The sequence below is a fragment of the Podarcis tiliguerta genome (genome assembly GCF_965153285.1).
Source record: "Podarcis tiliguerta genome assembly, chromosome: 5".
Taxonomy (NCBI): Eukaryota; Metazoa; Chordata; class Lepidosauria; order Squamata; family Lacertidae; genus Podarcis; species Podarcis tiliguerta.
Genome location: NC_139538.1, coordinates 1,476,403 through 1,489,794, shown reverse-complemented (window position 1 = coordinate 1,489,794; position 13,392 = coordinate 1,476,403). Strand labels below are relative to the sequence as shown.

Here is a 13,392-nt window from a genome sequence, read left to right as displayed (position 1 = left end):
GGATTATACCTCCATATGGGGTAGATCCACATGTACATATTTGTAACTAAGTCTGCCTTCAGGAATCCCTTCCCATTCTTGGGGTGCTGTACCCAGTGAGGGTTAGACTCCAACAGAGTCAGTCAAGTCTCTTTGTAAGGCAAGGACCTTAGCTGGCCACTTGGATGTTCTCATCAGCATCCCAGATGAATGAGCCAGGCTGCAAGAGCTACAACTAAGCAGTGGGGCCTCCTGGCTAAGTGGTCAATAGCCAGGAGTGCGAGCTAAGCTAGAAGCTGGAGACCTCCTTGCTCTGTGCTGGATCCCAAGCTGTTACTAATGGAGAAGCGAGATCTGCTGGGGTGTTTATGTTGTGGGCACCTCCATCCTATGCTCAGGCTGTACATAGGTGCAAATAAAACCATCTATCCTAAAGACACCACAGTGTCTGCTGACCTCCAATCCAACAAAAGCAAACTAGGTAACCCTCAGGAATCTCTCAGCCCTCTGAGATCGGGGTGGCTTGTAACAATGGACTCAGCTGCACAGCTGCAAATAAAACACTTTAAATGTGTTGTTAAGTGCAGTATACAAATGTGACACTAGATGGCAAAAGTGAGCTATGCAAAATTCAATGTGTTTTTCAAAATGTTTTTAAAAAGAGCATTCGCACAGCATTTTTTATGAGTGTGTCGATTCCAATTTATACCTTCAGTTGCAAAATAAAATAAAGGAAGTTTGTTTTTCAGTCTGTCATCTCCTATTCCACCCTGCTACTCTTAATTTTCTATAAAATGACACCTTTAAATAATTCACATTATTCCATATTGTTGTTCGACATTGCTTAATTGATAACACCTCTGCATATATATTTTTTCCTAATAATCAGTTTAAAGGCTACTTCCTGATGAATAGATTGGACACCATCCACGCTCAGGGGCAATCTGTTCTCTGTGTCCCTTGGCCCCCACAGACATTGGGGGTGCTATAGATCTTGCAGAATTACCTTCCAGTTTTGGACCGGTCTTCAAGGTAAGAGAAAAAACATACAGGCAAGGACTCAGACATCTCCCTGTTCCCCTGGCAACACGAAAACAACACAGACAACAGAGCTGAACTGTGTTAACATTCTTGAGGATGAGCAGACAGATACGACTGAAGTTGAAACAGAGGGGCTCTCCAGAAATGGCCCCGTAAATCTCCCCCCCCCCTCATGTAGACATGATTGCCAGGAAGCCAGATGTGCTCCAAGGACAAGGAAAGTCTGACCAGTCTAGCCTTCCCCAGTATTTTGGACTGCAAATCCCATCAGTTGGCCGGGGCTGGTGGAAGTTATAACTGACACCTGGAAGGGGCAGGTTGGGGGTTCCCTGGGCCAATCCTGCAAAACCTGCTGGAGCCAAGTCAGGAAGCTCATCAATGATGTTGTTATCATAATAGGTAAAGGTAAAGGGACCCCTGACCATTAGGTCCAGTCGTGGCCGACTCTGGGGTTGCAGTGCTCATCTCACTTTATTGGCCGAGGGAGCCGGCGTACAGCTTCCAGGTCATGTGGCCAGCATGACTAAGCCGCTTCTGGCGAACCAGAGCAGTGCACGGATATGCCGTTTACCTTCCCGCCGGAGCAGTACCTATTTATCTACTTGCACTTGATGTGCTTTCGAACTTCTAGGTTGGCAGGAGCAGGGACCGAGCAACAGGAGCTCACCCCATTGCAGGGATTCGAACCGCTGACCTTCTGATCGGCAAGTCCTAGGTTCTGTGGTTTAACCCACAGCGCCACCTGCGTCCCTTGTTATCATAATGCCACTGTGCAAACCTATGGTGCAGCTACATCTGGTATGCTGGCCGCCTCACCTCAAGAAGGATACAGCATTGCAGAATTGGAAAAGGTTCGGAAAAGGGCCACCAAAATGATCGAGGGGATGGAGCGAATCCCCATGAGGAATGGCAGAAACATTTGGGATTTTTTTAGTTCAGAGGGAACACGATAGAAGCTCATATAATTGTGCATTGCAAGGAGGAAGTAGGCAGAGAAATGTTTTCCTCCCTCTCTCCTAACACTAGAGCCTGTGGACATCTGAAGAAGCTGAGGGTTGGACGATACAGGGCAGATAAGAGAAAATAGTTGTTCTGTCATTTTGCAGAATTGGACAAAATGACAGGAAGGATTCGAAACCTGCGGGACCAGAGATTTAAAAAAGATTGGAAGAAGTATATGAATTATTTGAAGAGCAACTGTAATCAACAAATTGCGCTAGTAGGACCAAAAGAAGGTGTGTAAGGAGAAATATACAAAGTGTTACAAAGGAGAAAAAGATAGCGATATTGGTGATGAGTTTGAAATGTAATAGGGAAGATAAGAAATGCATACTAAGAGATTAGTTTGGAAAATTTTCAGGCAGGACTGATGGAAGTCAAAAAAATCAAGTAAGATGTAAAAGTATGTTTAATTACTATTGAAAATGATATGTTACAAAAAAACTAATACAAAATTTTATATATATATATATATATATATATATATATATATATTGTCAGGGAACTGCCATCGGCAGGACAGGAGGTGCCAAGGCTCTCTGAGGTAGAGAGAGACTTGACACCTGAAGAGGGAAGCAGTAGGGGGCGAACAGGAACGTCAAGGGAAGGAGAGTCGGAGGAATGGCTCAGAGATGCTTCCAGTGAAAACAGTGGGGAAGTCTCAGGACCTCCTATAGGAACACCCGTTCCTCGGCGGAAACTGTCACGCAGAGAGTCCAGAAGACGTGTTTCCGTTAAGGAGCTTTTATGTTGGAAACGTTTCCGAAAGCAGCCACTTTCGGATTCTGCTAGCGACTGACGCAGCCATGCTGGAGGGGCTCCGTCACAGGCAGAGGTTTGAGAAGCTGTTCAAACTCTGAGGGATTGCAATTTACACACAAGCAGCTCTTCATCCCATCACAGCAATCCGAAAGTCACCGAAAGCTAGCTTGTGCCAGGGAGAGGCACCATGAGCGAACCAGCAGGAACCGGAGGGGCAGCTGGAGGAGGTCCAAGCCTGGAGGAAAGGTATAGGACGTTGGAAATCCAGCTTGCCTTGCAGACGGCGAGGCTGGAAGAAAGGAGGGCTCAGGATGCAGAGAGGGGGAGGGAGAAAGCCACCCCACTCAACAGAAAGATGCCAGGATTGGTGCAGAAATTTGGGGGGGACCCCAGGAACTACCATGCCTTTAGGACAGAGATGCAATATGCTCTCAATCTGCAATTCGATGACTTCCCTGATGAGGAATCGCGAGTGGCTTTTGTAATTAGCCACCTCGAATCAGGGGCGAAGGACTGGGTTAGACCCTTGATGGCAGCAAATAATGAGATCCTAAAGGACGCGATGAAGTTTTTTCGTGCCATGGACCTGATGTTTTCCAGTGACATTGAGCAGGGAGGGGTGCGAAGGCAGTTAATGGCTTGCAAACAGGGAAACCGGACTGTCCGTGAGTACTGGACTGAGTTCACTATGTTGATTCATCGATTGGGGTGGGACTTGGCTTCTGAGCCCATTCAAATGCTTTTCGAAGAGGGTCTGTCTTCGTCCTTGAAAGATGAACTTTCCCGGAACCCCAGAGCAGAGTCTATGGACCAGCTGACTAAAGCCGCGCTAGCCATTGGAGCGCGCCAGGAAGCGAGGGCTTTGGAGAAGCGGGAGGGGAAAGGAGAACGTTGGAGGGAGCTCCGCATTCCAGACATTCCAGAGCAGCCTTTCCCGCCGGCAGAGCCGATGGAAGTGGGAACAGCGCGTGCGCGCACAGTTTCAAACATCGGTGAAGGGCGGAAGAAAGAGGGAAAGGGCGGGAAAAAATGCTATCTCTGCCAACAGCCAGGACACTTTGCCAGAGTCTGTCCACGGAGAAAGGAATGGCAAGGCATGGCAGGAGCTGTTGGGGGAGAGGAGGAGGAAAGCACAGAGCAAGTAAAAGCCAACGCCTGGCTGCCGTCGGGGCACAGCAGCCAGGCTCAAAAGCAGTGAGAGTGCCCGCACCAGAACCTCCCAGGCCTGCTCTAGTGATAGAGGTGTTGCTAGAGCTGCCAAATGGACACCCCCTACAGATCAAGGCCCTGCTGGATTCAGGCAGCTCCTGTAATTTCATGAGTAAGGAGTTCGCAGCTGAGCACCAGATACAAACCCTCCCCTTAAGTAAACCCCTGCAGGTAACCACGATTGACGGCAGAGAGCTGTTGGGAGGAGAAGTGAACCAACAGACAGTTCCCATGATAATGAGGGTGGCAAGACACACCGAGAGGATAGCGTTTAATGTGGCCACATTGGGAGGAGCTCCCATTATTTTGGGGATGAGCTGGCTGGCACTTCACGATCCTCTAGTGGGATGGCACCAGAGGGTGGTCTCCTTTGGGTCGGCGCATTGCCTGGAACACTGCAAGCAGGGGAAGGATCCAGGGGGAGCCAAGATCACCTTAGCTGGGATGGAGGTAATGAAGCAAGGGGAGGTGCCTCCGCAATATGCAGATCTGAGCAACGTATTCAGCGAAAGAGAAGCGGACAAACTGCCGCCGCATAGACCCTTTGACTGTCAAATCAACCTACTCCCGGGGGCTCAACTCCCAGTGGGCAAGCTGTACGCCATGTCAGACAGGGAGATGCAGGAGCTGAGGGAGTTCATTGACAAAAACCTGAAGAGGGGTTTCATCAGAGAGTCCCGAGCGGTGGGGGGCAGCCCAGTGTTTTTTGTGGACAAAAAAAACACAGATAAGCCGAGACTTGTAGTGGATTTCAGGGCCCTAAACGCCGTGTCGGAACCCCTGGCCTTTCCTATGCCCCGAATTGATGACATTCTGACCAGGGTGAGGAAGGGGAAGATTTTTACAAAACTGGACCTGCGGGGGGCGTATAATCTGATACGAATAAGGAAGGGGGATGAATGGAAGACCACCATGTTCACCCCTTTGGGAGCATTTGAATACCTCGTAATGCCCTTCGGTCTCCAAGCCGGCTCCGCATGTTTTCAAGCTTTCATCAACCACGTCCTGGGGCCGTTGCTCTACAATAATTGTGTGGCCTTTTTGGATGACGTGTTGGTGTATTCGGAAAATGAAGAGCAGCATGTGAGGGACGTGAGAGAAGTGTTGGGCCGGCTGCAAGCCAATCAGCTGTGGGTGAAACTGGAGAAGTGCCAGTTTCATGCCAAGGAGGTGGAATTCCTGGGGTACCGCCTGTCAGACCAAGGATTGGCCATGGATCCAGGCAAGGTCCAGGCGGTGCTGGAATGGAAGACACCGAAAACCAAGAAGGATGTGCAAAGATTCCTGGGGTTTGGGAACTTTTATCGGAAGTTCATCAAGAATTTTGCACACTTGACGGCGCCCATCACCGACTGCCTCAGTAGCAAGAAGAAATTTGTTTGGACGGCGGAGGCGGAGAGAGCTTTTGAAGAACTGAAAAGGGCTTTCGCTTCGGAAGAACAACTTCTGCATGTGGACCTACAGAAGCCCATGAGGGTGGAGACAGACGCGTCAGACAGAGCGGTGGGGGCTGTGCTTCTTCAGCCGGGAAGAAATACGTCGGAGTGGAGACCGTGTGCCTTTTTCTCGAGGAAGCTGAATAAGTCCGAGCGGAACTACACGGTGTATGACAGGGAACTACTTGCCATTCACGAAGCGTTCCGGAGGTGGAGACATTTATTGATTGGGGCACAACACAAGGTGCAAGTGTGCACCGACCACAAGAATTTGGAGTATTGGAGAACAGCTCGAGTACTCAACCAACGGCAAGTGAGATGGGCACAGGAATTTTCCAAATTCCACTTTGAGATTTGTTATGTACCAGGCCCAGAGAACGTCAGGGCGGACGCTCTCTCACGCAAACCAGAGTACTTGGAAGGGGAGGGGGCAAGCGAAGAAAGACATGTCATTCCTGAGGACCGCTGGGTGTGTGGGGCGGCGCTGGTGGGGAGACGAGAGCTGGTAGAAGAAACGGAAACTGACGAATATGCCCAAAATAAGCTCAGAGGCCTCAGGGGAGAGGGTGAGAGCCCGGAGGGTTTTGAAGAAAGAAATGGGGCATTGTATTACAAAGGGGCACTGTATATACCAGAAGGTGAATTGAGAGGGAGGGTACTCAAGCAGTTGCATGATAGTCCCACGGCGGGACATTTTGGACAACACAAGACCATGTGGATGGTCACCAGGGAGTTTTGGTGGCCCAAGGTGAGGGAAGATGTAAAGGAGTATGTAAGAGGGTGTGACCAATGCCAGAGGGCCAAGGGGGAAAGAAGGGCGCCGGCAGGGTTATTGGAACCACTACCCACGCCAGAACGGCCTTGGGAGGCGGTATCAATAGATTTTATGACGGATCTGCCCAAATCCAAAGGGAAGACGGCCATCATGGTAGTAGTGGACCTGTTAACTAAGATGTGCCACTTTGTAGCATGTTCACATGCAGTCACAGCGGAAGAAACAGCGAAGTTGTTTGTAGAACACGTCTTCCGGCTGCATGGCGCCCCCTTGAGGGTTGTCTCGGACCGCGGGAAACAATTTACTTCCAGGTTCTGGAGGAAGCTCATGAGCTTGCTGCACGTGGAAGTCAATTTTTCGACGGCCCGGCATCCTGAAACCAACAGGCAGGCGGAAAGAGCAAATGGCATCCTCCAACAATATCTGAGGTGCTATGTCAATGACAGAGGGAATGATTGGGTCGAAAAGCTGGCGCTGGCAGAATTTGCCTACAACAATGCGGAGCATGTGTCCACAGGGATGAGCCCCTTTTTGGCCAATTACGGGTGTCACCCCAGGGCATTCCCGGGGGAGGGGGGCGAGAGATGGAGCGTCCCAGCGGCCGAACATTTTGTAGAAGAGATGGAAGCGATCCATCGTCAGCTTCAGCTCAACTTAGAAAGGGCCAAGGCTCAATATAAGAAGCAGGCAGACAAGAACAGGAGGGAAGGTGAAACCATAAGGGTGGGGGATCAGGTGTGGTTGTCCACCCAAGGGTTGCCGTTCAAAGGGGGTTGTAAGAAATTAAGACCCAAGAGATTGGGACCCTTTGAGGTCATTCAGCAGGTCAACCCAGTGGCTTTCAAACTCCGGTTACCCAACCACATGAAATTGCATCCAGTGTTCCACAGGTCATTACTGTCACCGTATAAGGGGGGAGGTGAAGAGGAGCACACCAGGGGACCGGTCTTGGAAGAGAGGGAAAGCAGTAACCATGTAGCGGAAATCCTCGATTCCAGGTGGAAGGGCAATCAGGTGGAGTATTTAGTGGCGTGGGAAGGGGAACCGGAGTCAGAAAACACCTGGGTGACTGCAGAGGAGGTCAATGACGAGGTTTTAACAGAAACGTTCCACCAAAGATTCCCGCGGAAACCACAGCCGGTAACAAGGTTTAGAAGGGAGTATTTCGGCACCACAGACGAGGAAGAGGAACTGGAAGGATTTGCGGAGTCGGAGTTGGAAGAAGGAACGGACTCAGATGACGAGGAGTACCGAGAGACTAGGAACCACAACGAGTGGAGAAAGGTGTTCGAAACTTCAGACGATGAGGAAGGTTCTTTCCGGGGTTTTACCTCCTCACAACCCGTAGGGGAGGAGACGGGAGGGGGTGAAGGGGGCCCTGGAGGGGAGGTGGATGTCAGGGAACTGCCATCGGCAGGACAGGAGGTGCCAAGGCTCTCTGAGGTAGAGAGAGACTTGACACCTGAAGAGGGAACCAGTAGGGGGCGAACAGGAACGTCAAGGGAAGGAGAGTCGGAGGGATGGCTCAGAGATGCTTCCAGTGAAAACAGTGGGGAAGTCTCAGGACCTCCTATAGGAACACCCGTTCCTCGGCGGAAACTGTCACGCAGAGAGTCCAGAAGACGTGTTTCCGTTAAGGAGCTTTTATGTTGGAAACGTTTCCGAAAGCAGCCACTTTCGGATTCTGCTAGCGACTGACGCAGCCATGCTGGAGGGGCTCCGTCACAGGCAGAGGTTTGAGAAGCTGTTCAAACTCTGAGGGATTGCAATTTACACACAAGCAGCTCTTCATCCCATCACATATATATATAATAGTTGTTCAAACAGTTAAATGGTGGGACTCAGCCCCACATGAGGCACTGACCACCCCCACCCTGGATGGATTTGAAAGGGAATCAGCCAAATCCATGGAAGAGAGAGCAATTGCTGGCCAGAGGTGGATCTAGCTGCTCTGGCACCCAGAGCGGTGCACATGTTGTGCACCCGGGGGCAGGGCTAGCCACTCGTGGGGGTGCCACCTGTGGCAAGTGTCCCAGGGGCAGGGGGCGGCTCCCACGGTGAGCAGCGGGTGTCCCAGGGTGCTGCCTGCAGCGAGCAGTGAGCAGCCCAGGGGAGCAGCACAGCAATGCCACCACCCCCTCAGGGATGGCACCCGGGGCAGACCACCTCCACCGCACCCCCTTCCTCCGCCGCTGTTGCCGGTTGCTAGGGATGGCTCTGCTCGGCCTCCGCGGTCAGAGGCCACAGTGGCTCTGAATGCCAGTTTCCGGAGACCCCAGGAGGAGAGAGGGCTCTTGGGCTTGAATCTTGCTTGAGGGTTTCCCATAATATACGAATAAAAAAGCACACCAAGAACTCTGGCCAATATAAATTTCAGTAGTGGGAGTGGTCCCTACTCACAAATCAATAGTCAATTGTAACAAAAACTAATCCATTCAAAAGTATGTATTCTGACAAGGATTACAAACTCAAATAGAGATTACAAACTCTAACAGAGATTACAAACTCATAAGGATATGTATAACACAATAATTTGTTACAGAATTAAAGTCTTAGACCTTCATATTGAATCTGACTACGGACTCACATGAACTTATCAATACTCGTAAACTCTTATTTTATCTGTAATCTCCGTTTGAGTTTAAAATCTCTATTTGAGTTTGTAAACCTTGTCGGAATACATACTTTTGAATGGATTAGCTTTTGTTACAATTGACTATTGATTTGCTGAAATTTATATTGGCCAGAGTTCTTGGTGTGCTTTTTTCTTGGTTTCCCATAATAGGCAGCTATTCAGCCACTGTGTGAATAGGATGCTGGTCTAATTGGGCAACTGGACTGATCCAGCAATACTCCTCTTATGCCCCTTTGCTTCCCTCTTTGTTGCTGACTCCCATTACACAAGTCGGGCTCCGAAAGGCGCCCTGCCATATTTCATGAGGAAAGAGCAGAGGGCGATTCGGACGGAGCTCAGAACCACCTGTCTGGCTTCTTGTGATGCCAGCAGGACTTGACATCTTTCCACAGGGCCTGCAAGACAGAGCTGTTCTGCCTGGCCTTTGGTTTGGACGCAGTCTGACCCTTCTGTTTTCCCTTCCCTTATGGTTTTGATCTATGGGCTACTTTTAAAATGAGGCTGCATTTTAAATTGCATTTTAACCTGTATTTTAAATTGTCGTGTGCCCCCCCCCATTATGATTTTACTGTAATTTTACTGGTGTTAGCCGCCCTGAGCCTGGCTCTGGCCGGGGAGGGAGGGGTATAAAAATTTATTTATTTATTTATTTATTTATTTATTTATTTATTTATTTATTATTATTTATTTATTTGTACCCCGCCCATCTGGCTGGGTTTCCCCAGCCACTCTGGGCGGCTTCCAACAAAGATGAAAAATACACTAAAATGTCACATATTAAAAACTTCCCTGAACAGGGCTGCCTTCAGATGTCTTCTGAATGTCAGGTAGTTGTTTATCACTTTGACATCTGATGGGAGGGCGTTCCACAGGTCGGGTGCCACTACCGAGAAGGCCCTCTGCCTGGTTCCCTGTAACTTGGCCTCTTGCAGTGAGGGAACCGCCAGAAGGCCCTCAGAGCTGGACCTCAGTGTATGGGCTGAACGCTCCTTCAGATATACTGGACCGAGGCCGTTTAGGGCTTTAAAGGTCAGCACCAACACTTTGAATTGTGCCTGGAAACATACTGGGAGCCAATGCAGATCTCTCAGGACCGGTGTTATGTGGTCTTGGCGGGCGCTCCCAGTCACCAGTCTAGCTGCCGCATTCTGGATTAGTTGTAGTTTCCAGGTCACCTTCAAAGGTAGCCCCACACAGAGAGCATTGCAGTAGTCCAAGCGGGAGATAACCAGGGCATGCACCACTCTGGCGAGACAGTCTGCAGGCAGATAGGGTCTCAGCCTACGTACCAGATGGAGCTGGTAAACAGCTGCCCTGGATATAAACAGCTGCCCTGGAAAAACAGCTGCTTTTTTGCCACTCTCCAGGAACTCGCCGCATCCTCCGCCAGCACGTGATGCGAGGTTTTCTTAGTGATACGAATATCACTGCTTCTCCATGAGGTTAATTTAATTTCCTTTCTCGTCCTTTGCCTTTCCTCAGCGCAGTTTTCCCCCTGAAAGTTGAGATGCCAAGACTGGAAGTCTCGCTTCCTTCCTACCCATTCTGAATGTGCACACCTGAAGTTCTCATTATGCCGAAACCAAAAGCAAGTTGAGGCTCACAGCCGGTGTGGATGCAAGGACTGCCAAATCGCTCGCAGCCTTCTTAGTAACACACTTGTGGTTATTTAGCATTATTTAATTCACCGTTTTCACATGCTGTTTCCTTCAAGGAACTCAAAGTGGCCTCCGTGGCTAAAATGATTGAATATTTACATCTTGCAAAACTAACAGGGAGAGGAACAGGAAACACTGTTCAAAAAGTTAATATAGAATGGTTAACCTTTGAAGAATATCTTAAAAACTATATGGACAACGCAAATCTCATAGCAGATTCAGACTAAATCTTGTAAACAGAGGGAGGATACGGTAAAATATGTATAGACAAACAAAAGGAATGTGGAAGAACATGTGTATGGAGTTAAGATTGATAACATAGCATTGAGAGGAAAGCCAAATGTGTGTGATGTGATGTCCAACGTAAGGTATGAGGGCAAGTATTGTATGAAACCTAGACAGAATCTTAAAAAGCAGAGACATCACCTTGCCAACAAAGGTCCGTGTAGTAAAAGCTATGGTTTTCCCAGTAGTGATGTATGGAAGTGAGAGCTGGACCATAAAGAAGGCTGATCGCCGAAGAATTGATGCTTTTGAATTATGGTGCTGGAGGAGACTCTTGAGAGTCCCATGGACTGCAAGAAGATCAAACCTCTCCATTCTGAAGGAAATCAGCCCTGAGTGCTCACTGAAAGGACGGATCGTGAAGCTGAGGCTCCAATACTTTGGCCACCTCACGAGAAGAGAAGACTCCCTGGAAAAGACCCTGATGTTGGGGAAGATGGAGGGCACAAGGAGAAGGGGACGACAGAGTCCGAGATGGTTAGACAGTGTTCTTGAAGCTACCAGCATGAGTTTGACCAAACTGCGGGAGGCAGTGGAAGACAGGAGGGCCTGGCGTGCTCTGGTCCAGGGGGTCACGAAGAGCCGGACACGACTAAACGACTAAACAACAACAACAACATTGTATGAAATGTATGTGTGTAATATTTATTGAGTTTTATGTCATTAATGTGTGATAATAAAGATTATGTTAAAAAAAAACAACAAAGTGGCCTCCATGGTTCTTCCCCCCTCCTCCTCGAATTAATCCCCACAACAACAGCCCTGCAAAGTAGGCTAGGCTGAGAGGCAGGGACCGTCCCCTAGGTTGCCTCAGGGAGCTTCATGGTCAAAGCCTGCTCTCCCATGTCCTAGACCGACCCTCTAACTCAAGGGTCGGCAACCTAAGGTCCATGGCCCGGTAGCGGCCCACAAGGCTTGTCTAACCGGCCCGGGGCGACCCGTGCCGCCCCCCACTGCTGCCCCTGCCGCCCGCTCTTACCAGCTGTGCTGGGCCCAGGGTAACCCTTGAAACACAGTCCAGGACCAGTCCAGAATCCAGAGGTTCTGCTGGGAGTCAGTCCAACAGGGCCAAGGCAGGAAACCAGGCAGGGACAGACACAAGATCACAAGCAGGTTCTGGAAAACATTGCTCCTGCAACCTGGGGCGGGGTCCGACAGCCTTTTATCTTTGTTGGGGTAACGGCCGGTCCTGATCCCCTGGCAACTCACCTCCCTGCTTCACCCAAAGGTGAGCACTCCTCCTGCGAGTACTCAGGTCTCTCCTTCTCTCAGACCTGAGTCTCTGCAGCTCGGAAGACGTCGGTGGGTGACTAGACCCAGGGGCCGCCTCAGCCTCCCCTGACCCAACCGGTAGTGGAGCAGCTGTAAGTGATGGCCCAGCTGAAGGCATCCCCGCATCTGGAGCCAGGGCAGCCTCAGGCCCCTGACTCGGCCCAGCTGGTGCTTGTTTCAGGGGAACCTGTGCAGACTGGGACTCTTCAGGATCAGGCCCCAGACTTGGTTCAGATGCCGCCTGAGGCAAAGGATCCGGTGCAGACTGAGACTCCTCTGGCTCGGAGTCTGAGCCCGAGTCCCAGGCCATCACACCGGTGTGGTGCGGCGCAGGGACCGACTTCTGTGTTGATGGCACCCATGCGCATGCGCATGGGCACTCCTCCAACCCGGATGTGCACTGGAAATAGTGTGTGCACACACGTGCAGGTCAGAGAAGCGCATGTGCGCATGTGCACACACTATTTCCAGCTCACTTCCAGGTTGGAGGAGCACCGAAAATAGTATGTGCACATGCGCATCAGTGCTCCTCCTACTTGGAAGAGTGCGTGTGCGCGCACGCTCCAGCCCATCCTCCAGCAGACAGAGCGTTGACCGGCCCATCCTCCAATTTAGGTTGCCGATCTCTACTCTAACCACTTGACCACACTGCCTCTCGATAAGGGTCCTGCAGCTGATTGAGGCCAAAAGTCCAGGGTTGCCCAACGTCCTTCTCTCACCATGGCCAACCAGATGCCCCCAAGGGAAACCCACAATCAGGATTCGAACACAAGACACCCTCACCCCCTGCAACCCCCAGCAAGTGATATCCAGAAGCATTTGTGCCTCTGACAGCGGAGGTCTAGTACTCTTCTGAAGCTGTCCAAGTTGGTGACCATCACTGCCTCATGTGGCAGTGAGTTCCTTAGACTGACTGTGCACTGTGGAGACCCAAACAGGACTCCCCAAATGCACTGCCAAAAGAAAACCGGATATTTACAGGGAAAATGTAATATTATAAACAAACCCACGTACTCACCAATTGCATACATCCTGCAGCTCACTTGTTTTTGGATCTGTTGATGATGTTTCTTTGGTTTGGATATCTGTACCAGAATGATGTGAAAAAATACGAAAACTTAATTTTGAAAACCCTAACAACAATGCACTGTGTGGCAAAGTACAACATTTCTGTTTTAATTTTACTGGGATTTAATTACTCTTTTAACAAATTTTACAAGAAAAGGCTGCTGGACTTGTAACACCTTGTTTTTATAAGTGCATATGACAAGCTAAACTGTTTTTAATATTGTGTTTTAATGCTGTAACCCGAACTGGGACCTTGGGATGAAGGTCGGGTAA

General features: G+C 49.9%; 1 long non-coding RNA gene across 1 annotated transcript; it reads left to right on the top strand.

The window, feature by feature from the left end:
- Positions 1-1,036: 1,036 nt before the first annotated feature.
- Positions 1,037-10,881, top strand: LOC310678532. The gene is made up of 3 exons (XR_014511821.1): positions 1,037-1,419; positions 2,127-2,255; positions 10,324-10,881. It is a non-coding gene; the product is annotated as an uncharacterized lncRNA (long non-coding RNA).
- The last annotated feature ends 2,511 nt before the right edge of the window (positions 10,882-13,392 follow it).